The sequence below is a fragment of the Miniopterus schreibersii genome (assembly GCF_964146895.1).
Source record: "Miniopterus schreibersii genome assembly, chromosome: 9".
Classification (NCBI taxonomy): Eukaryota; Metazoa; Chordata; class Mammalia; order Chiroptera; family Miniopteridae; genus Miniopterus; species Miniopterus schreibersii.
Window position 1 is genome coordinate 16054346 of NC_138118.1, and position 26132 is coordinate 16080477.

Below are 26132 nucleotides of genomic sequence, written 5' to 3' on the forward strand. Positions count from 1 at the left end.
TATTGTAATGGCACAACATGTAAAGGAAAAAAAAGGACACCAAGATTTTGGAGCAATTGGAAGAACATAGCCATGTACTGAAATGGGAATGAATGTCAGAGGAACAACTGAGATGCCTATTAGATATCCATGTAGAAATGTTGAGTAGGAGATTGTGATTTGGTGGCTTAAGTGTCTTATTTTTAACTGCTTTTAGATGCTTTTCAACTGCTTTTTAAAAACTATTTTAACGGCCTTTAACATTTATTCTTGCTCCTTTTTGAAGAATATAATTAAAAACTGTGCTTATATTCTTAGAAATACTGAGGTCAATATTTATTTAGGTACATTAATTTCTCAACAAATCAGTTATAAAAGTGCCACTAGTACCTTTTCTAAGGTAACAATATACACTAAGTCACAATTACCTATCATATCTCAGTTGGTAAATTTCTGTCATTTTTCTTTATTAATGTCAAAACAGTCTACGAAAACAAGGTTAACTACATAAGTTAAAGTTACTATGTTGGAGAGATTCAATAATGTGCTATGTAAATTACTATCTGAATAGTCTTTCTTCTTTTTCTTCTTTCCATCTTTTCCTAAAAGATAGTAGTATAAGCAGAAAAAAGCCAGATTTGGAGTCAGAAATGCCTGGTTTTCTAGTTGTATAATTTTTGGTGGGGAGGGGATCATACAATTTCTATGAGCTTATTTCATCATCTGCAAAACTGAGAATGATAACGCTAGTAAAAGTGAACAGGTAGTGAGCCCTTATGATGTGCTGGGTGCTTTTCTAAAAATTTCTCTATATATAATCTCATGCAACTCTATGAGGCATTATTAATTATTACCCTTACTGATACAGGAGGAAATCAGGCAAACAGGGGCTTTCAGAAACAAAATTTAAATGTTGACAATGTGCACAGTTCTTTACAGTTTACAAAACATGTTCACATTTTAATTTTAAAAGTAGATATAGCACAGTATTAGACCGAACAATATGAAATTGCTTTTTATAGGTCCAAAATAGTCAAATATCAGCAATTTCATATGGTTCAACTATAACTGTTAGGCTATGGCCACTTAAAAAAATGAGATGTGAAATTTTTTTTAACTGGAAAGCACTCTGGAAGATATTATTTTAAGCAACAATAAATAGAACCATACTAAGAATTATTAACACAATTGTGAAACTGAAAGTAGTATGAAAGTGACAATAAATATGGAAATCTATTTAAATTACCCATCAATCAATAATCAATAGTCCAAAGTCCATTATATATCCAAACCAGGTTTCCACTGCAGCCTTGGTATTTTTGAGGATTAATCTTCTGAACAGTATGGAGATACTCTCAAGCTGACATTGCTTCCCCACAGCATTCATTGCCACCTGATGTATTTGTTTTTCTGTTTATCTGTTTTCTCAGCCCCCCAGAAAGTCCATGAGGGCAAAGATTTTTCTGTTTTATTCAGTGCTTTACCCCCAGCACCCAGAACTGTTCAAGGCTCACGATAATCACTCAAGTTCCTTGGCTGAATAAATGAGAAATGAGAATTTCCTAAATTACTTGGAAAGAATGCATGAAATACATTTTAAGACAAAGATAAATAGTACCCAGAGATTTTGCAATTATAAATAACATATTTAAAAAACACACCTTTCTAAATGGCATAATAGTTATTCCTACCCATAAACACTTCAATAGTGTCAAACATTTAAATTCTGAATAGTACCCAGTCAAAAATGAAAACCCCCCGTAATTTGCGAGCAACCCGTTAAATAAGAGAAAAAGAAGACACATATGTTTCAAGACTGAAACAAATAAAATTTTAAAAGTGGCTCAATCTAAAATTAAAATGCCTTCACTTAAAACTAGGAGTAACATTTCCATTTTAGAATTTGTTGAACCTGTACAAGATATCCCTAAACTTAAAGGTGGGGGGAGAATATGCTACACCAAGTTTCTAAAGAAACAAACTTCCCTAAATAACATTTACACTATAGTTCATGTTTAAAAAAAAAAAATCACCAAAATTTTTCCATGACTATCAAATGTTTCATCCATTTAGAGTATTTGAAAAAGTATAGAGCACTCTATAAAAAATAATAAAAATAACCTATAAGAATAAAAAATATTTTTCTCACTACCAGTGTCTCAATATGATCTTTGATAAAATTTGAAATAACAGTAGGGGGAAGGAACCTTTAAATGTAATTTAGCATATACATTTATCAGCAGCTACTTGGTCCTGGCCACAATAGACATCCTGCAGCTGGTTGTCAAACCACCAAAAGCTGCTGTCACCCACCTTCCTAGTCTCAGAACTAAGCTCATTTGGGTCAAAACAAGTCAACTGCCTTTCTCACCAGCAGTAATATACTGGAATAAAAGTGTCAAGTATAATTCTGGCTGCCAAGATTTTGTTAAGAACAGACTTGTAACTATAAAAGGGGACATTAAATTAAAGCCATTGCCTAAAAGAAAAGGGATATATGCATCTGTAGCTTGATTGGAATAATATCTCTCAGGTCCTGATCTGTAATCAAACCAGAGGAAGGGGAAGCAACTGGTAAAAGCAACAAATATCACAACCTCCAAAAAGAGTGAATTAAAAGTAAACTATTGAAAAAAATGTGGTAAGCCAGAACACGTATGTAAATAAAACTAGTTATACTTTAAAACAGATTCCATGTTTTGTGCAACAAGGAATATTCACTATGACACAGTATAGCTACAAATCCTTAATACAGAGGAATACTACAGAAGTATTAAAGGGTGAAATAAACTGATGTGTAGTGACACAGAAAAATGTCCACAATATATACTGTTGGAAATTGGAAAAAGAAAAAAAAAAAAAAACAGGATAGGAAATCTGCTAGAATGAGTGTGGTCTCATTAAAAAAAAAAAAAAAAAGTTTAGATATGATTATGGGCAAACAAAATAATCTAGAAAGATATACTGAAACTGTTAAGAATGCTATCCTCTGCAGAATGGAATTATGAATACTTTACTTCTGTTTTATAATTTTTTTCTCCCTTTAAAATAATGTAAAATAGTTTAATTACTTTTATAATGGGGTGGGGGGTTATTTCCAGGTCTGGGAAAGAAAAGGGAAACAGCATAATAAGGCTCTTTTCCCCTTTACCAAATGAAAAATCTGAGGGCAGTTTCCAAGTTCAGAAACACATATTTATGCTATCAAAGCTGCATGATGTCCTTTGGGAACCCTTTCTTTAAACAGAATCCTATGTTAAACCTCAAAATGTAAGATAAAGTGGAGCTTCTATTATTGAAGGGGCTGGGGAACAGAGAGCTATAGCCATTCAAGCCCCTTACTTCCTGCAGGAGGCGCTGAGGCTTCTTAGGACTCTACAGAGTACAAGTGAAAAACGCCAGGTTATTGAAAGTCTTCCACTGTGCAGCTGGGAAACTGAGGCCCAAGAAGATTAGTCTCCTCTTAAGTCCTCTGCCTTACAGACGGTCCCAGGGTCATTCTATCTACTAGGCATTACAGAAATAGCCTCTGGCTGTGTCTTTTCCAATACCTACAGAAAAACTTAGAGAAAGCTAAAAACACAGATCAATTGGCTCCAAAATACCAAAAAGAGACTGCATAATCAAAATTAATGAATGTCCAAAAAAGAAACACAAAGGTCCTTGATATTTAACATGATTGAAGCAAACCACAACTCCCCAGTGGCTTTGCAAATGTTTCTCTACTGTCCGAGGTTCAAGTTTAGCTATACATATCCATCAAAGTAACACAAGCTGGAATCTGCCATTAAGAAAAACAAATGGAAGAAAGGCAGCAACAGAAGGACAATTTTGGAAACTAAAAAGAGAGAAAAGATAGTCAAGTAGGTAGATAACTAGAGATGCCAGAGATAATGAAGTCTGCCCTTGGAGGAAGAAATCAAATTCCCAAAAGGCTCCAACAGCCTAAAATACTGAGCAAAATCTCAAAGAGTAAATTTTAATTCACATAAACACACAACTCTGAACTTTGGTGTAAAAAAAAAAACCATTTCAGAAAAGCATAGGATAATGAAGACTGGTATCATCATCATAAAAAAAAAAAGAAGATTCAGTGGTCCAGGTTCACGCTAAACTTAGTACGGAAATAAGTATCGGATGAGAAGCAACATATGTAAAATGTACCAATGAAAAGGGAATTCTGCATCAGCCTGATCACACCTGCATGAGCTGGGCACTTAAGTTTTTTGGGGTTTTTAAAAGATATATCTTTATTGATTTCAGAGAGAGGAAAGGAGAGGGACAGAGAAACAGAAACATCAATGATGAGAGTCATTGATCGGCCGCCTCCTGCACGCCCCCGACTGGGGACTGAGCCCACACCCGGGCATGTGCCCTGACTGGGAATCAAACCGAGATCTCCTGGATCTTAGGTTGATGCTTAACAGCTGAGCTTTGCCCAGCAGGATGGCATTTAAGTTTTTAAAGATGTAGAAAATCCCATTATATTTCACTAGGACTACGAAAAGGACTGAATATTATAAGGAACAGCTGGGAAAAAACAGATGTCTAAACCTAAAGAAAGGGTTTCTCCCCAAAAAAACACATTACTCAGGTATGTAAAGGAATGCTTGTCCTGTGCAAAATCTTAGAGGTTTTATTTTGCTTCCTTACTTTCCACATGCTAGTCTGAGTCCAGATGCGTGCAAGGCTCACTTCTCTAGTACCCCTAGGAGGTTGTCCATGCTTTGCATGAAGAAACCTAATGATGGTAGAACTCACTGCTTCCTGACAGCTCGTTCCTTCACGCTCACTAGAAAAATCATCTGTTGACCAGAATTCTTGCCTTGCCTACCCTAACTTCTTACCTATTTTTTATTTTCAGGGTCACATAATATTTATAATTATTATTCCTAATAATCTTTTAATGCATATATATTTTATAGTTTACATATATATTTATTCTTAAAATATGTTCTGTATATATATGTACATGGTTTATAGTTAATAGTTACATAATGCTGAATACATTTGAATTTATAGGATGTGTGGTGGTGAGAGAAGACTGAAGAGATCAGGTGGGGGGCGTAGGGAGAGGCAGCTTCAACTAATGAAGAGACAATGTTGCTGGTGGAGCTTTCCCAACACTGTCATTAGTGAGAGAAATAACTAGGACTTTTCTTTCTTCACTTTAAACAATGGTTTGGTGGAGCTCATGTTTGCCAGCAGTAGCCTATTGTGGCACTTGCCTCAAATCGTGTATCATGCTCTTCTTGCTCCCTCCACCCAGTGGCATGGTATGCTGATCAAGGTCTACTTAAACATTACACAAGAATTCAAAGGCTCTTAGGCCAAAAAGAAGTTCCACTACAGTTCAGTAATAGATGCTTTGCAGTAACATCAAGTTTCTGGTTTAAACAGTACAGAAATACTCACTGTAGGCTTCTTTTTCATTTTTTAAAGACTTTATTTTGTTTTTGAAGAACACTTTTAGGTTTGCAACAAAATTAGTAGGGAGGTACAGAGGTTTCCCACATACCCCTTGACACACATGCATAGCCTATCCCATCATAAACACTCAATGGAGTGGTACTTTTTATTTTTTTACCATGGATGAACTTACATTGAAACATCATAATCACCCAAAGTCCATAGTTTATCTTAGGGTTTACTTTTAATGTTGTATATTTCTATGGGTTTGGACAAAGGCATAATGACATAAGCCATCATTATATCATCATCAGAGTATTTTCACTGCCCTAAAAATCCCCTGTGCTCTTCCTATTCATCCCCTCTACCCAAATTCCAGCAACCACTGATTTTTTTTTCTTATCTCCATAGTTTTGCCTTTTCCAGAATGTCACAATAGTTGTAATCATACAGTATGCTATTTGCTTATAAATACACACATGAAATATTTTATGTAAGATTAAATATTTGAGCCTGGCTCGTGTTGCTCATTGGTTGAGCACTGACCCATGAACCAAGAGTTCACTAGTTCGATTCCAGGTCGGGGCACATGCCCAGGTTGTGGGCTTGATCCCCAGTAGAAGGCTTGCAGGAGGCAGCCACCCATGTCTCTCATCAATGTTTCTATTTCTCTATCCCTCTCCTTTCCCCTCTCCAAAATCAATAAAAACATTTTTAAAAAGATTAACTATTTTACAATCTTTACTTGAGAAAGGAGTAACAACTTTTTAAAAAGTAGGGATGAGGGCTGGAGGCAGGGAAAGACCTAGATGGTTTAGAACTATTACTGTTCCTTATTATTTCTGCCTTCAATTTTACTGCCCATTTCTACATCCTAGCCTAAAACCAGAAATCGCCTGTAACAAACACCTAAAAACAAAAAAAAAGAGTACTATTTAGCAAACTTTAAGATTATCAAAATGTAGCTAGATTGCCCCACCAGCATGGCTCGATGGTTGAGCATTGACCTATGATTCTGGAGATGGAGGTTCGATTCCCGGTCAGGGCACATGCCCGGGTTGCGGGCTCGATCCCCAGCAGAGGGCGTGCAGGAGGCAGCCGATCAATGACTCATCATTGATGTTTCTATCTCTCCCATCCTCTCTCTGAAATCAATAAAGACATATTTATAAAATAAAAAATTTTTAAATGTAGCTAGATGATGGATTGAGACATCACACTAAAAGAAGAGGGTATATCCTGCCACCTAATCACCCAATTCCTTGCCCCCAAAAGGGAAAGAATAGTCCATAACCATACTAGGGTATTTGATAGGACAGGTTTCCTTAAAAGGGGAAATTTACTCAATTAAAACTATCTATCTGGATCTGCAGCTTATATGAACACAGGAATTTTATTCACTTTTTTATAAAGTGATTTGTTTTTAACATTCACCTTCTGTAACCCTTTTTGAAAAGACTTTACTAGATCAAGCACAAGAAGTGACCTGAAATTTAAATGAGGGGTTTGCTTTTTAGATCAGATCCACCTTACACTACAAATTTAAGGACCTAAAAAATATAGCACTCATTAATAGAAGCCTAATAAGGCTCGAGTTGTTGGCTCTGTAGGTACTTATACATGTGTACCCTTTTTCTGTGCCTTTCTGAAACCAGTTAATTCCTATTTCAATATCACCTTATATTTAGCTATTTATTTCATCTATTTGCATTTACCAAGTATATTACCTACACTCCATTTGTTTATCCTATTCCCACAACCATCTGTGGAAAAGCTGCGTAACCAAGACTGCCTGGATGGATGTGAGACTGCCCATTATTTTACTCACTAAGTTTTGTCCTGTTTAAATGTCATCATATCACATTCATTAAACAAATATTCTTTGAATAACCTTTCTGTGTAAAATCCTGGGCCAGAAACTTGGGGAGACAGGGGTCTGAACTTAACAGTTTACAGCAGTTCTCAAAGTGAACCACAGAACCCTGGGGGTCCCTGCTGAGACTTTTTTCCAGAAATTCATGAGGTCAAAACTATTTTCATAGTAACCAAGACATTATTTGCCTTTTTTTCTACTGTGCTTCTATCTGCATTTATGATGCAAAAGCAAAGGGGGTAAAACTACTGGCACCTTAGCACAATTTAAGGCAATGGCACCACACTGTAGTAGTAATCATTACACTCTTCACCTCTGTGTGCTCACAGTTAAAAAAAAAAAAAAAAAAAAAAGTCAATTTCATTTAAGAATGTGCTGATGTAAAACTAAAAATTATTAATTTTATTAAATCTTTGCCCTTAAGTTCACATCTTTTTACTACTGTGTAACCAAATGGAAAGTATGCGAAAAGCACTTCCACATTTGAAAGTGTGATAGCTGTTTTGAAAAGCCCATGAACCATGCCATGAGTTACAAAAATGAATTAACCACTTTTTCACAAGGAACACCATTTTTACTTGAAAGAGTGGCTGACAGAAAAACTATAGGGTTGTTCAGACCTGAGTAACTGACATTTTCTCAAAAATTAACAACGTGAGCTTGTCACTTCAAGGAAAATAATTGACAGTATTTGTTGCCAATGATAAAATGTATTTCAAGTGATAATCAGAATATATTTGCCACTGTAAGCTTGATAGCTTTCCATTACTTAAAAGCCTTTTCTGATGAGATCAGTGGTAGTGTTAAATAATGTGACTTTTGTGTCAACATTTGGAGGACCTGGATAACCTAGTAAACTATTTTCCAAATGATCAATGTATGATGTTACAAAATCATGATGCCTACCAGGCTCTTGAAATAACTTATTTAACCCTGCTGTCAATATAATTAAAACAAGTAATTAATTTAGAAAGCATGAAAAGGGCTCAAGCAATATCATGATAATGTGTTAAACCAATTTGAATTGATGGGTTTTTCTTTACTTGCTTTCTAAAGAAATGGCCAGAAGTAAAATTTTTTTTATTTCCCTGGTATAAACTTAGTAAGCCTATAAAGAGAAATCTTTCACAAAGGACCAAATAATATACAACTCTCTTGGAAATGCATCCCACACAATCAAATTAGGAATGGAAAGCTATGGAACTTGGTTCCCTGCCTCTCAACAACAGGGCAAAAAAAACTAGAAATCCTACACTGGTGCTAAAGATCAGGATACCAAAGATGTCATTCAAAAAAAGGAGGACCATATGCATATAAGCAATCATTTGTGTTTTTAAAAAGATATACATTTTTGCTTATCCTACCTTGAAGGATACACAAGAAACGGTAGTGGCTTTTTCTGGAGAGGGAAACTGTGAGGAAAACTCATTTCTCACTGTATTTTTTTTATACTGATTGATCTTTTAACTATGTACATGTAATAATTATTCAAAAATAAATATTTTTAAAACACCCTTTCTACATTACCCATTTCTCTAGTCTTTTACCTCAAATGCATATAGTAGATATGGATATCATTAAATGCATATTTTAAATAAGCAATGGACACACATCTCATATATCTGATAAAATCATCAAAAGCAAGCTGTCCATCAACCTGGAAGTGACCAGCCATTGATTACCTGAAGGACTGCCTGATTACCTGATTACCTAAAGAATATGTACTAATGCCATCCTTCTGCCGAACATAACTGATATAGTTGCTGCTTCAATTGTAACTCTCTTCCTTTTTAAACTCACCAGAGCAGTTGTTCTAAAAAATACTCTCTGACTAGCACCAAAGTAGGTCAGTTTAAAGATTCTTTTAAACCATGCAGCAACATTAAATTCGGATTTAGCTCTTACTATGTACTAAGCCCTATGACTTGATAATGTGACACTTGTAACACACAATGTAGATGTGACAATGTGTACTTGGATTTAAACAACTACCTACACAATATATAGATTTAATAATTATACCAATGAAAGACTTAGGGATTTTAACCAATTCTAAGTTTAATGGACCAATCTTATGCTGTGGCTACAAATAAATCTAATTCAAACTTGGGATACATTAATCACAGTGGTTACACAGTGCCCAGGATACAGAAAAATTGCACCCAGTGTAGTTTGTACTTACCAGACCAGTCGCACAACTTGTGCTGGGTTCTAGGCCATACAAATCTAGGGTTCCTAATAAACTGTGTAGTAGGGTCAGTGTAGTTTGGTATGTGGAAGGCAACATTTAATGAATTAGCTGTCATGTGTCAAGTACTTCACATGAATTTTCCTTAAATCTTCACATATCAATGATACAGGCATTATTATCCCTGTCTTAGAATGAAGGAGATTCAGACTCAGGTGGCATTATCAGGATTTAAAACCAGAGCCCTAGGAAACTAATATAGCCACCCTAGAAATATTTAAACTAACATATAGACAGAGGACTTTATAAGAATATAGAAAATATATTTGTCTTTGGAAGTCCTAGAGAACAGAAGTAGTAAGACAAGTTACAGGGCAAAATTTCAGGTGAAACTAAACTTTCTAACTGTCTTAAGGACTAATCAGACTTTGGGTAAGTAGTAAATTGACTATCACTGGATAAGTGATGGAAAAGTACAAAAATGAGGGAGGCCCTGTAAAACTTCCCTGAGGAAATGATGCTTGAGCAAATACCTGAATAAAATTTATAAGATTTTGCTAGAAAGAAAATAGAGGAAAACCTTTCCAGGCAGAGGGAATAGCAATAGGAAAGGCCCTATAGTTAGGGGAACATGGCTGATACAAAATGAGTCCAAAAGGTATGTGCAGCCATATTAAGGAGCTTTGTCTTCATTCTAAATTCAACGGGAGATGTGATCACACCCATGCATTTAGAAAAAAAATCAAGTCATTCTGGCTGCACTGAGAATGGACTGGTGCTGTCACAGTGGATGCAGGTGGACCAGCTAAAGGTTACCGCAACAGTCCAGGAAACAATACCAACTCAGACAAAAGTAGTAATGGTGGAAATGAAGAGGACAAGTTGAGCTGATTTTGAAAGTTAAACAAACAGGATCTGATGATATGGAAAGACCAAGGTTTTTGTTCTGAGAAATGATGGTGCCATTCACTGAGGTAAGTAAGAGTGCAACAGGGCCAAGTTTGACAAGGAACTTTTATTTTGGGATGTAGTGCACTCGGGGCATCAAATGTCAATTAGGCCACTGGGTACAGAATTCTGGAACTCTATTAGTAGGCCAAATCTGAGTATGCACATTTACATGGAACAACTGCACAATCTTTTATTTTTAAGGGAAAAGTTGTTATAAAATCACTGGCATTCTTTCAAAAAGATAATTTCAAAATCATGCTAAAATACAAGAATCACTACTGTACCAAAAACCCTAAATTAGCCCAGCCGGTGTGGCTCAGTGGTTGAGCACTGATCTATGATCCAGAAGATCTCAGTTTGACTACCGGCCAGGGCATATGCCTGGGTTGTGGGCTCAGCCCCCAGCAGGGGTTGTGCAGGAGGCAGCCGATCAATGACTCTCTCATCATTGATGTTTCTCTCTCCCTTTCCCTTCCTCTCTCAGAAATAAAGACATTTAAAAAAACCCTAAATTAATACTAAACAAGGTTACCTATTTAAAGGGCATTAAACCTTTCATTTGGCTACAAAATGGATTTCTTCAGAATAAAGTCCTTTCATCTTGGTAGATTCTCAAGTTAGAATTAGCTACTGTTCTCACATCTCTCTTAGAATTAGCTACTGTCTTCAGTCACAAAAACTGAAGACAAAGTTTAAAGAGGCAAAAAGTTCATACTTTTTATTCTCAGATTCTTTTGCCTCCCACTATGTTTGGAAGATACTGATTGAAGTATCTTGTCAGGAATAAATGACAATGGTTTTCTCCTAGAAAAGATCCTAATCTGCAAAGTAGAAGGGAAGAGAACAAACCAACCAGACTTTCTTTCCTTCCAACACGCCCCTCCATAGGCTTTACCCTATACTTAGATATTACTTTAGATATTAATTGCCATAACTAAGGGACTATTTACCCTAGAGTTGCTTTCCATTTTGCCTTAAAAACCAACCAACCAGCTACCAAAGGAATTAAAGACAGAACTAAATGCAGGAAAGCTGGGTTACGTTACAACTCTAAAGAGAATCCACTGTAATAAATCTTTAAAGAAGTTAACTTTGAGAAAGACCGAGTTATTCTTTACATAAAATTAGAATTACATACATCACACACTCATTGAGGGAAAGCATGAATTAGATTACATAGCATTTCATATTTGTATATATATTTATATGTATAGAAAACGTTTTGAACTCCCCATAGTTAATGCTAAAAACAAGTACCCAACACTTCTATATTATACTGTTGCTGTTACTAACAACTCAGAAGGTCCCAGGGTAAGATAAAAGACCAGTAATATATTGGTTGATTTCAGAAACTACCCTGCAAATAGGAATCTTACCTCAGGAAATGTGAGGGCAGAGTGGAAAAAAGCAAGTTAATATGTGAATGAAATTGAGGTTAACCAGGATTTAGCTTGTATTCTTCAAGCAAGCTTTCATAGGCAAGCCCTTCCACCCTTACTCCAAGTTACCCTTACCTCAGCAAAATCACACAGAGCATGAAGGAGACAGTAAGCATTTCCTGAACACATTTTATATTTGGAGAGAAACTTTTAAACATCTTTTATATTTCATCCAAACAAAGGAATTTATCACTGCCCCATTAAGAAAGTTTCAGAGCAAAATAGATAAATCAAATATCCTTAGATATTACTGGTTTAAAACAGTATATATATTATTATATGTTATCATATACAGTGTGTGTATATACTGCATGTGTATGCACACATGTATACTTAGGAAAATATCCAAATCCGTATATATTAAAATACTGTCATCTGTATGGTAGATGATTTTTATTTTCTTCTGTTTTCCTACAAAGAATATATACATGCCTTTTTAAGAAGAAAATATCCTATTTATTGTTTAATGTGATAACAACAGACTCAGAATTAATTTTAGAAGGACTTTTTATTTACAAGAAGCTTTAAATACCATTTCTGTCCTCTTCATTTTTCAAACAGGGAAACAGTCTCAGTGAGGATAAGTGACTTACCTGCCCAAAATCTGATAGTGAGTCCGTAGGGCCATACTCATATTATCCATATTTATGTTTATTTTTCCAATTATAAAGTTAATGTGTTTTCATGAAAAATAATTTGAAAAGTAATGAAAGGTACAAGAAAGAAATGAAAATCACCTAGACACTTATAAAGCAAAGATAACCAGTGATGCTGAAGAGGTTTTTTGTTTTCTTTCTAAAATTTTTCATCATCATAATAATGCATTTTCAATGTGGGACTTTTAATATAGACCAAAAATTAAGGAAGACAAATTTTTTTTTTTAACTCAGTCACATAATTGGTGACAGATTTCTTCTTTTTTTTTTTAAAGAATAGTTTATTGATTATTAGAGAGGGAGAATCATTGATGTGAAAGCGTAACATCCATCTAGCCACCTCCTGCACTCCCCCTACCGGGGGTTGCGCCAGCAACCCAGGCATGTGCCCTTCACCAGGAATCCAACCAGCAACCTTTTGGTGTACGGGACTACGCCCCACCAATTGAGCCACATGGGCCAGGTCAGAATTACTTCTTTAGACTTAGTACCAAGAGCCAGTTTTAGGTCAAGAGACTAGTTCTATATGATGGTGTTTTTATTTAGCAAACCTTGGTTAGTTCTTAATTTGTGGGTTATTTTTATAAGGAAGATCTATTACTAAGAATTTTATTTCATAATCATTTAATGAAAGACAAAGGGCCAGGAGGTGGAAAAGGGTATGGGGGAATAAATGGTGATGGATGGAGAGTTGACTTGGGGTGGTGAACACACAATACAGTGTACTGCTGATGTGTTGTGGAACTGTGCTCCTGAAACCTGTGTAATTTTGTTAACTAGTGTCACCCCAATAAATCCAATAAAAAGGAAAAAAGAAAGACAAAGGACCAAAAAAAAAAAAAAGTGAACAAAGGAAAAGAGAATACTCTAGTTCTATTTAGGGATCTTCTTTGTACCTTTAGTGAATGTAAAGATAATCCACAAACACAAGCTAAATACAAGGGACATAACACAAATTTTCTGTTTAAGATTACCCAATATATTTATTCAAATCATTCTTGTATTTACCAATACTTTTACAGGATATCATATAAAACATTACCAATTGGCATTAATTATCGAAAAAAAAATGAGTTATGAGCAAATATATTTATAAAAGCAAATTCATAAATAAGTTACTAAACCACCATTAACTCAGTTAGCAAGACATTTAAAAATACTGGGTTTTTGTTGTTTTTTTCATTTTATCTCATCCTTTTAAAATTGATTTTCTATATATTTTATAATGAACATAAATGTATTAATACAATAACACAGTAACATCATTTATAAATAAATGTGATTTAGAATGTGTATTCAAAATTTTACTTGTAAGGGTGACAATCAGAAGTTGAAGATCACTGCCCCAGAATATAGGGCCTAGCTGACAAAACTGTCTCCCTAATTTAATTTTAAAAACCAGAGTAAGAAAGTAAAAATGACCAATTATCCGAAATTTCAGAATGGAATATTCTGAGAATTAAGTAAGTTCTAGTATGGAACATTATGAAATAATTTGCTTGAATTTCTAGATTTTATTAATGACTCAAGAAATGTGAACAGCAGCAATTTAGCAGCATTAAATCATCTTAGATCTCCATAATTGTCATATTTCAGAAAGACCCTATAACATAGGCTGATGGAATTTTTATTTCATGGTTAGAAAAAATTAAGCAAGGAGAGAATGTCTGGCCCCAGATTACTAGATTAAAACATTTGTACATTTTAGAAAATTTCCAAAGTATAAGAAATTCCCAACTTAAAATGAAATTTTTAAAAAATTGAATTTGCAAAGTGACATTTTGTTGTTATTCACCCAAAGATATTTTTTCCATTGCTTTTCGGGGAGGGGGGGAGCAATTAAGAGAGAGAGACATTGATGTGAGAGAGACACATTGATTGGTTGCCTTCCACACTCGCCCTAACCAGGCTGGGGATCAAGCCTGCAACCAAGGTACGGTGTCCTTGGGCGAAATCCACCCTGAGACCCTTCAGTCCGAGGGTCAACGTTCTAATCACTGAGTGAAACTGGCCAGGGCTAAAATGAATTTTTGAGTGCAATCTATTAGCTTTCTTTCAAAACTCACTTTCTCTTTAAAACAATAGTAATTCGATCCCCCACAAAGCCTACTGTATATAGTGCATGAATAGACAGTCATATACTACTGTGAATCCTGGAATATTAACAACAACAAAAAGAGTCCAGAAGACTTGGCAAAATTCTAAAATTGGTTAAGCTTTGCTTTGGCCTTCCTCCCACCTTCCTTCTGGTGCTCGTACTCCTATCTCCTAGACGTGCCTCATATCTTCCCAAAGTTCCTCACCCGAGACATCCACTCAAAATTTCTTTCCGTTGATGTACTCCAGTCAACTAACACAACCAACACTTGACTTAATCATTAACATTACTAAAAAGGCCCTCGACATCTATGTGTGTCAAGAACTCTTTGAGAATCTCAAAAAAGTTATGGACCTGCTCCCCAGAAAAATCACATAGGCACACACACAAAAATTTTTCATACAGTTTCAAGAAATCAGGATCACAGGGCCAAAATATATCCATAAACCCCAGAACTATAAAACCCCTGCACTTACTGTAGATATTATAAAACCTCAAAACCTTTCAAGGGGGATATGTATTTTAAGAGACTATAAACTCAAACATACTATACTATACACTCAAATACATAAACTCTAATTGTTAGTATTTAAGTCCTCTCCCAGTGTTTTTATGCTCTAATTCCCATGAAAGAAGGGAAGGACTGACCTATTTCTAAGCATGGGTCCTCTATTAAATTGGATTTTATAGGCCCTACCCCTATATTCAATAATGCTTTAGAAATCTATTGTTTTACTATATGACTGCTGGCAAATTAATATATATATATATACAGGGGTGGGCAAAAGTAGGTTTACAGTTGTGAGTATGCAAAAGTTTATTCCTGTATTATTATTTATTCTTGTATTATACATTTTTCCATACGAACTATAAACCTACTTTTGCCCACCCTGTACGTACATATGCACACACATTCAGAAAATTTCTTTTTTAACTCTGAATTACTACATCCAGTTTTCATCCCAATGAGCTCTCTATAGTAGATTGCTCAATTTCCCATTGCTAAATTCCCTGATAAAATTCCCTTAATCCATTGTGTATGTTATTGGTGCTATAAATTATTTTTAATAAAGAAAATTGTATTATCACACACACACAAATTCCCTTATCCCTAGTCTCAACTTCTTCAATCCACACCACTTATCTTTACCCACTCTTTTTCAACTTCCCTCAAAAGGACCTTCTTTATCTCCTTGACCCTCAGATGTAGATGCTCCACAAGGCTGCCCTTTTAGTCTTTTCCTCGCTCTTGATACTACACTCTTTTGCAGTTTCTAGATGACATTATGCTAGTGAATACAAATCTCTTCATTGACCGCCCACTTCCCCTTGAGTTCCAGCCCCAAACCTGTAAATAGGTAGATATTAGACATATCTGATTCCCACATCTAAAATCACACCCTATTACCTCCCTAAATCCTGTTCTTTCCTATACATTCCCTCTTAATTAAAAGCATCATCTATTCATCAACTAAAATCTTTTTTTTTAAGTTTATCTTTATTGTTGAGAATATTACAGATGTCCCCTTTTTATCCCCATTGATCCCCTCCACCCCACATCCACCCCTCCCAGGCCTTCTCCATACCAATGTCTGTGTTCATGGGTTATGCTTATAAATATATCAGTTCTTTGATTAATCTCCCCTAACTAAAATCTTTAACTCACCCCATGCTCTTCCCAATCAGGTTGCAATTTCATCAGCTTCATTTTCCACTACACCCCATGTACTGCAAAATCTACTTGCTATTTCTCAGACTATCAACTCCCTTCCTCAAGCCCCTTCCCCATCAGTAAAACTGCTACTCACCCTTCAAAGCCATACTTCAACAACCCCTACATGAAAAGTCTTCCCTAACCTCACTTATCCTCCGGGCATCACCCATCCTCTCCGGAGGGAATTCCTCCCTCCCTCTATAATCCTACACCACTCTTGCTTTACTCTGTATTAGTTCTCAACGAGTTGTATTATAGTTAGTTGAGCCCTTATCTTTCTCCCCTACTAGACAAGGCCCATGGTTTATTTGTTACTCTAGGACCTAGCACATGCCTGGAATATTGCATGTCTTTAATCAATGTCTGGTGAATGAAGGGCAAAACTCCAAAGGACACACTTAAGGTTATTTCTCAATGGAGGGTACGCCTCATCCTCTTTTGAACATAAAACAAGAATTAAGTCCCCTAGTCCCTAGCTGCCCATTTCTAGTCCACTGCTTAGTTTTAAGCAACGTTTCATGAGGACATTTCCTCACTTCCTCTTGTTCTTTGTAGGTTTAGCTGCCAGCCTAACCACATTAGCATTCAGGACCAGCAACAAAACAGACTCTCCAAGTTCTAAAAAGCAAAGACTTTACCAACAGTAAATTACAAGCTCTTTTTTGAAAATGGTTTTAACGTTTATGCATACAAAGCTACATTCTTCATGATTCTGAAAAACACTTGGCAGTTTATCCAACAGGCACTACTTAAGAGTTAAAATGTCCACTTAAACTGTCAGCTGCACTTTTCACATTTGTAACCATAGAAATCAGCATGCATGAATTAATCTAAATACTATGCTTATATACTAAATACACTATAAATAGTGGATAGTCTAAATCACCAAACTGATGACCCATACAAAAGTAGCTCTTTGAGCTTCTTTTAAAACTAGTATACCTCCTAAATTCCAGTGATCATCCCAATCTATAAAACTAGATTATTCTGCCAGTATCAGTTACTTTCCCCCTTTTCCCCACAAACCCTTCCCCCAACACACACACACACACACACACACACACACACACACACACACACACACACACACGGCTTCCTTAAGAAATATTCTCTGGTGGTTCAATAGTAGTTTGATTAAGGCAGGTTATGAGACCTGGGATTCTGGAGAAGATTCCTTATGGTCAGCTTATCTTCTAAGTGACTGCTGTTGATAAAATACAGATTGGCTTAAGGGATCACAAATATTGTAAGTCTTCCTGAACTGTCTCCTAGTTTATTTTTTTATCTTTTAAAAATATATTAAAATATCTTTATAAAGTTGCATTTCTGACTTTTCTTAGGTTCATATTAATATTCACATTTTAGGAAACTGATGGTGTACAGAGGACATAATGAAAAAGGGGAAAAAATAAAGCTTTTTTGAAGCATTGGTAACTAAGCAGCATTGAGTGGGATAGAAAATAATTAGCCTAAATTCTGAACTGCAATTCAGGAAAAATATATATTCCACGGTATACATAAGCCACTTATTTTCCTTGAGTAGTCAAAAATTCATTTCCTAAGTTTTGTCGATATTACATCAAAATAACCAGACAAAGCTTTCTTGTTGTTCCAGAATTAAAAGTTTCCAATAGTTCAATGTGGTTGTAATCTTCTGGAAACACCTGAAATTGATTTGTTTCACCTCCTTTTACTATTTCTCTTTCAGCCTGTTCATCTTAGTAGAAAACTGATGGATAAAAATACTAACTGAAAAACCAAGAAAGTAGATAATCTACCCCCTAGCTAATAAGGAAGAAACTATGATACATAATGCACAAAAATTAACATGTTTCTGAAGCCACAAAAAACACTGATTAGGCTTAGTCTAAATAAAATATTTCTAAAATAAACTTAACAAATGGGTTTCTTTTTCACTGTTGTTTTACTAAGCATTCATGGAAAATTATATTTGGGTAAGATGAGACTAAAAACACTAGCTTTAGCTCTCCAGGAAAACATGAAAGAACACAGAAAATGTCCTTTAGTATAGAACATTTTCTGAAATGTTTTTTACAAAACCAAAGATTGATATCTGTAAGGCTGACTTTCCAAATACTATTTGTATATGTATTAATAAGCATCTCACAGTCACAAACATCTAAATTCACATATCACATTTCCAGCCCCGGACCAGAGTACATGGAAATGCTTCAGGTTAGAGTAGATACTTGACATTCATTCACCAACCCATAGTGGAACTGAGTGGATGAACAGTGGGCTTACCTAAAGATATGACAGAAACTGAACGTATGCAGTAATAACTTCCTGTTCTCCAGAGGACTGGAGGGTATGCTTCTAAAGACTGACAGTTCATAGTCCTTCCAGAAACCAAAAAATCAGCACACCTTTTCAAATACTTGTGAAAAAAAAATTTTAATTTCAATAATTACTGTTCATTATTATTCCCTAACATACATTCACTGAATGCCTTATTATATTTAAGAGGTATAAAGAAATTAATCCCAGACCCTATGGAGCTTAAATTTCCCTAAAACAGTCACCCACTTGTGATTATTTCAGAGAAAATACTTCTGGAAGACAACCCAATGGTGTGGCTGAACCTACAGGCAATGCAAATTCAGGTATTTAAATCATGGGAAGTTGGTCTTCAGCTCCCTAGCAAAATTAGAGATGGATGCATAATTGTGATTAAATTTTTAAAAATGCACAAATTTGGGTTCCATTGGAATATGCATGAATTGGGAAGGAAACCTGAAATCCTTTCTCCTTTAATCCCTTCTATATCTCAAAAAGGGCCCTCACTATCTTCTACTCCTCCAGTTACTTCCATAAGCCCAGAAGCTCAATTTCCACAAAACCTGGTTTAAAAAAAAACCACACACAACCAAACTATTTCCATGAAAACTCCTGGCTTGGGGGATAAGAAACTTTTTTTTTTTCCCCCTAAATGAGGACATGACCGCTGACTACTAGCAAAAAGTCATTTTCCCTCATATAAGCTGAATCTGAGATAGGGCTGGGGGGGGCAGGTGTGCCAAAACCAAAGGACTTTAAGTAAGGGTGCTGTCAGAAGAAAAAATAAGTCCCTGGAAACAAAAATTCTGCACACAATTTAGGACCCAAGTTAAGAATAAGTATACTACATTACATGTGATAATTGTATGTTTGCTTTCGCGCTCAATAAAATAAGGAAATTACACTCAGATGTGCAGAGAGAACTACTCATATTTTCACTCCCTTATAGGATAACATGTCAAGAACTTACAAACACAATTCTAAGGAGCCAGCTCACCACTGAATCACACACACACACACACACACACACACACACAAAATCAGCATTTCCAAGATCCTCCCTCCCTTTTCCTTGAGTGAGGAACAACCCAATAACTTACTGTTCAAGGGCAAAGGAAAATAAAAATTTTAAAGGCTGGGCAGAGAAGAAATGGGAAAAGGACCACTGTGATCACAGAAGATGCCCCGGGACAAAGTTGACAGGTTCACTCACACATTTCACCCTAAGGGTTTCCCAATACACTGTCTCTACACACTAAGAAAATGTGCATTTTGCTCCGACCACAGAAATACTTAATAAGCACAACTGACACCAGCTCTAAAGTAAGCAATTAATACATTCTTATTTAATGCCTGAAAAAAAGGGACGGAGACCAGGCAACAGCTCCTCCAACTGGCTAGAGCAGTTACCATTGGAAGCCCTAAAAATATTAAGATTTTTAAACAACTTCAAGTTCTGATGAGCACAGTCAGATAGATGCACTGTAGAAACTTTGAGACCAGCAACAACGACACAACAGGTGAGAGACGCGATGGGCATCATTGCACAGTGAAGTGTACAACATGCAGGGACAAACCCTTGAGTCCCAGAGAGGCTGAGGATATGGTATAATAATCATGCACAAGACCATCCAGAGCCCATGTCTTCCCAGTGGCAAAGGTTCGGTTCCTTCTGAGGGTCTCGCCACTCCCCCTCTCCCTCACCCAGGGGACCACCACCCCAGGCACACGAAGAACCGAGGCTCCTCCACCGGCAGCATCTCAGCCATGGAAGAAAACATAATGTCGCTCCTTATTTCTGCGTACAAAAGGACTTTGCGCCCTCCTCCTCGAGCTGCCGCCGCTGCCGCCCGGGCCGCCTCCTAACTTGCAAAAAGGTGGGCAACGCGCCATATTCCAGCGTCCCCCAGTCTACCTGGGTAACAAGCCCACGCCGCCCCGGCGGGAGGGAAGCATCGTAGGTTGCCCAAAGAGCCAGCCTCCTTTCCCGCAGGAGACAGCGGCTCCCGCGCCCGGCTCGGCCCAGCCCGCCGCGCCGCCCGCGGCCCAGACCCAGGAAGGGCCGAGGGGGCGAGCGGGGAGCCGCGGCTCCGGTCCCGCGCAGCCCGCCCACCTCCTGCTCCCGGGCCCGGCGCGCTCTCCCGGGCCTCCCGCTCCCGAGCCCGCGGGAAGGCCCGGCCCGGGCCCCGGGTTCCACGGTGGAGAAGAGGCCGCCGCCCCGAGAGCCTTAGGCGGTAAGAGAGGCCGGAACCCTGGGGCTCTCCGGACGGCAGCGCCTCCCTTCCAAGCCCGCCAGGACGCCTGGGGCCTAGTGCGGCCTGCGCATCCTCGGAGTGGCGGTTTGACTGAGCCGGGCCGGGGCCCCCCGCCCGAGGCAGGCCGAATCCGGCGGGGGCCCAGGCCCGGAGCCGGGGGCGGCAGGGTGCCGGCTGCGGGGCGGGCCGGCCGGCCGGCGGGCGGGCGGCGTGTTGCGGCTGCGCCGGGGCTGAAATAGCTGGAGATTGCGCGGTAGGGCACTCACCTCAGAGCGGCTGCGCTACCGTGGGCCTGCGCCGTGGAGACTGCGACCGCGCCGGCTCCTCGCAGCCTCCTGCCACCAGCGGCAATGGCGAGCGCTGCCGCCTCTGCCGCCGCCGAGGGGGAGGGGAGGGAGGGGAGGCACGCACGCGACGCACGGGCTCGGCTTCCCCGCCCGGCGGCCGCCATGATGGGGAGGTCGGCGCTTCCTCGGCAGGGCGGCCGGGAGGGGGCCCGGCGAAGGGCCCCTACAGCCCCCCGCGGCCTCCTCGCGTTCACATTTCGCTTCAAAGGTTTGGATGGGGCCGAAGCCGCGAAAGCAAGTGGATTCGTCAAATGTGGACGCCCCGGAGAACTGGCGCGGGTAGCCCAAGATGGTTGCTAATCTGGAAACAGCATTTCTCGCCCTCCAGCCCCGGGAGTTAGGACTCCTGAACGCGCCCAGACAATCGGGAAGGGGTTGCCCGCATTTTCCTGAGCGCTGCCTTGCCAGTCGCGTCCTCGCCCTCTCTTTGGAATGACCGTTGCTCCCCTATTTCAAACCCTTCCCAGGTATTTAAAAGCAAAAGTTTTTGTGCAAAACGATTTATTTATTCGCTCATTCGTTCTTTAGGCGAACGTTTCTAGAGGACACTTTGTGTGCCAAGTATTTTTCTGGGTGCGCCAGGGATGCACCTGTTAGGGAGACGAAGCCCTCGCTCTTAAGGAGCTAATAGCAAGAGGGGAGGGAGTCGGAAGCAACAGGGACTCCCCGGCAGGCGCCTGAGAAGTAGGGAGGCGTGGATAACAGAAAAACAACCTAATTTCAGAGACATCTTAGAAGTAGCTTTTGGTACTCTTTGTTTTTAAAAGTGTGATCATGAGACTACCTGAATCAAAATCGCTCAGGCTGATTGATCATTTAAATCCTGGGCCCCAATGGGCGTCTCCAGAACCTTGGCTGCTTAGCCCCGGAACCTTGGTTACTAACACCCCCTCTCTTCCACCCCCCACTCGCACACAGTCTTCTGGTAAATCTCATGCACACCGTAGTTTAAGAACCACTGCCGCGGGAATTACTCAATATCCCAAAGGGTGTCAGAAAACTGCTCAACAACATTAGGAAACTTTAATTTTCAACAAAATTCAACATCTTCGTAATTGGAATGTCGTCTTCTCCAGCGCTTTTTAAGAAAGTGACACGAGTGTCACCACCTACCACCAGGTGCTCTTGTCAGAAACGTAGGAAAGATCCCTTACTCCTTCCTCTCGCCCTCAAGCCCCTATATCCAATTAGACCTTTAAACTGCCCTTCCTTGTCATTTCTTAACTTGGCCCAAGCTACTGCCATCTCTCATCGAGACACTGCAAAAAATTCTTCATGGTCTCCGTGCCACACAGGAACTGCCTTCTCCAATCCATTCTGTACCCTACAGCTAGATTTTTTTGTTTGTTTTTAAAGAATGTCATTTCCTTGCTTAAAGGCTTAGTAAGATCCCATACCCATTAGTTAAAGTCTAATTCTTTGAGGTGATTTCAAGACCCTTCCTGACCTCACCTGATGCTGCCAGCTCTGACATCATCTGTCACATACACGACCGGAAGTTCTCCCACCTCACAACTTTTGTAAGGGCTGCTCTCTCTGCACAGAACTTTCTTCTCTCTCTACAGCTTGTATTCACCTGCTTAAATCTTCACCTGAATAATTCCTACTATCCCTTAAGGTCTCAGCATTAATACCATTTCCTCTATTCCCCTCATTCCCCTCAGATTGAGTGCTTGGCCCTTCCATCATCACACCCAGTACTTTCCACTTACGTTTATTGAGCCCTAGATGTCATGCCCTATTTTAAGTCCTTTACACACATTATCTCCTTTTTTCATTTAATTCTCCAGTGAAGCCCATGAGGTGGGTACTACTATTATAATTATCTTATTTTGCAGATGGAGAAATGAGGGCATGTAGAGGTTACTTGCCCAAACCCAGACAGTAAGACATGGAGCCAGGTTTGAAAGCCATCAGCCAGAACTGAGTTGTGCTCTTAATCATTTTCAGGATTTTTCAGATCGCAGGTCAATATCTACTGATGAAGCACAAAATTAACTTAGTAAGTCATGACCAGCATTTCATAAAAGAAATAAAAGAAATAAAAAATATTAGAGAACAACAAATTTTATAAGGCTCTTGGTCTGTGAAACATTTATTTCAGATATAGAAGTGTATGTACATAGGTGTGTGTGTTTGTACTGGATCATGATATAATATGCATTTCTTATTGAATTATAGTTGCAAAAATTTTGAAAGCACTGCCTTACTCTTTTTTTATTTTTAATCCTTACTGAGAATATTTTTCCATTGATTTTTTAGCGAGAGTAGAGGGAGGGAGGGAGAGAGAGAGAAACATCAATGTGGGAGAGACACATCTAGTGGTTGCCTCCCACAAACACCCGGACTGGGGCTGGGGACGAACTTGCAACCCAGGTATGTGCCCTTGAGCAGAAATCGAACTTGAGACCCTTGGTTGCACTGGGCTGACGCTGTAACACTGAGCCACACTCTCCAGGGCTGCCTTACTCTTTATGCACAGTTCTCAGACCATGCATCCTGGAAGCTGCAGGAGGGCAGGGACTTGTCTTGTTCATGACTGTATCCCAGCATCTCCTGAAATGCCTGACTCATAGTAGACTTTCAGTAAACATAATGAAAGACCTCTGTGCCTACCCCCCCAGAAATGCAAATTACTTTCTTAAGACAAATGAGTCTGGAAACCCCAGTTGCTCTGTCCAAAAGGCTCTTCAGTCTGGATGACCTAGAGTCAGTCTCAGAGAAGAAAAATCTACCCTAAGAGATTAAAGAACTGGATTCTAACAAAATTGTAGTGATCATCCTCAGCACAAGGGAGTCAGAAACTGTAGACAATATAATGCAAGAAGAAAACTCCATAAGGTAAGAAGTAGGCAGTAACTTAATTAAGAAAGGAGTGACTTAAGATGACCCAGAGCAAGGGAAAAAAGAAGGCTAGATCCGTGAGAAATATGGCTGGGAGCTCAGTAGCCTGGCCAATGCAGGAGATTTCTAATGTGGCTTTGCTTTCAGTAAGCTGATGGTCATTTGATTGACTGATTACCTATAAAAAATTACAGTGTGTGCTAAGAACTAAGAGTGGTGATACAGGTGTGATAAATGCTCCAAGTAATCAGTATTAAAGTTATGTAGGAAATTTCAGAGACATACCTTGATTTGGCCTTGAAGGGTGGGCAAGGTTCTTATGGGCATAGAGCAAAAAGGTGAAGACACTTTAACTGGGTGGAGTGTTGAGGGAGACTGAGCAGCAGGTTGAGGTGGGAGGCCCCCATGTGTGTTTAGTAAGTAAAGCAGCACAGTGGTCTCAGTTTGAGCAGCCAGTGTTCAGGCCTGTCTGAGGTGGTTTGCTTGCTGGTGGGACAGACCCTCTAAACAAACAATTGACAGGAGCTGACTTGCAGGAGGCTTTTAGCTTCTAGTGTGGCCTATGCACATAGGGGGAGACAGAGATAAAAAGCAATAAGCTGAAGCAACTTTTCACAAGGGACTCCAGGATCACTGGTAAACTTCATGGAATCCCAAGAGCAGCAGCCTCCCCATCTCTACTTTGAAATCTGTGCAGCTCCAGCCCCATAATGATTAATGGGCACCTGGCACTATATGAGCAATTCAAGGGAGTTTGCCTCTTTGGGAACATCAAGGGCTGGCCCAGAAAGGGTCTGCATTTCCAGACAGCGCTGGCCCCAGCAGCTGCGCCCCCATCCTTTCAGAGGCTACAGGCCTCTGTTGGGGAGACCATGTTCCATCGAAACCCTACCTGTGGGACTTTGGCAAGTCACTTAACCCTTTAAGCCTCTGTTTCTTCACCTATTACACAGAAGTTAAAAGAAATAATGCTCATAAAGGGCTCAGAACAGTGCCTGACACCCAGGAAACACACAGTAAGTGCTGAGTATTATTAGCTCTTCCCAATGATAATTTATCATGTAAATTGCTTGGTACAAAATACAAGTGTGATAGATGGTGGCTGCTTTGATGATGATGATGATGATGATGAATAACTATTCCTGAGCACATATAAATATCCTTGAGGACACCCAAAAAGTTGGGGAGAACATTTGGGGAATGCCAAGACAGGATTTGGATAAGGGAGCAGTGTGTAACAAGGTTGGAAATATCAAGATGAGTTGTTGTTTTTTTATGCCTGAGGGTGATTTGAAGGGAAGGGATGGAAAAGACAACTTATTGTTATCTTAATAAATCAAATCAAGTATTTGATTTATTAAGGTAACAACTTTTAAAACCCATTTTTCTTTAAGCTTAATTCACTAATATCACTATAAATCTAGGAAATGTTAACAGTCATTTTCAAAGGGCCCTCCTCTTCCTGAATCCAAGCTTTGCTGATGATTCCTTGTAACATGTATCTCCTGCTCCAAACTGTTTCCCGAGTGTCTACCCTGCACATGAGACTGCAAATTGTGATCAGGAGCTCCTGTCATACAGATTACTGCAAATTCAATAGGATAAAACCTGACCTCAGTGTCTTCCCTCTAAGCTGTTTCTCCTCCTGCAGTCCCAATCTCAATTAACAGTGTGTATTGGTTATAACATCTTAGAATCTTTTATATGACTTCTCAGTTCAATTCAACATGTTTGTTACACTACTGTGTACCAAATTCCTGGGTGCTGGGGATGCAGTGGGAAGCACGGGCCCTGTGCCAGGAGGCTGATTAATGCTCCTCCAACTCAATTAGAATACCCTAAATTCCCCTAAATAACTGCTTCATTTATAGCACTGTTAATTTCCCTAAATATTTTAAACAGCATTTATATACATAATTATTCACTTTATTTTTTAAATACTGTATTTAAATGCCTGAACTAACAAACGAAACCTTTTTATATAAATAATAACAGTGACAGACGTATTGAACATTCACTAAAAATCAGGCATTACTGCAAACTCTTGTATGAATTCATTAATTCCCTCACAACAACCTCAT

General features: G+C 38.7%; 1 protein-coding gene across 2 annotated transcripts in view; it reads right to left on the bottom strand.

Annotated features, from left to right (window-relative positions):
- The window catches only part of NRF1 (nuclear respiratory factor 1), a 118455-nt gene extending 97237 nt beyond the window's left edge, over positions 1 to 21218 (bottom strand). For both annotated transcript variants that reach the window (XM_081146734.1, XM_081146733.1), the window contains exon 1: positions 21127 to 21218. The gene's annotated coding sequence lies outside the window, so the exon portion shown is untranslated. The remainder of the gene's footprint in view (positions 1 to 21126) is intronic.
- Between the last annotated feature and the right edge of the window lie 4914 nt (positions 21219 to 26132).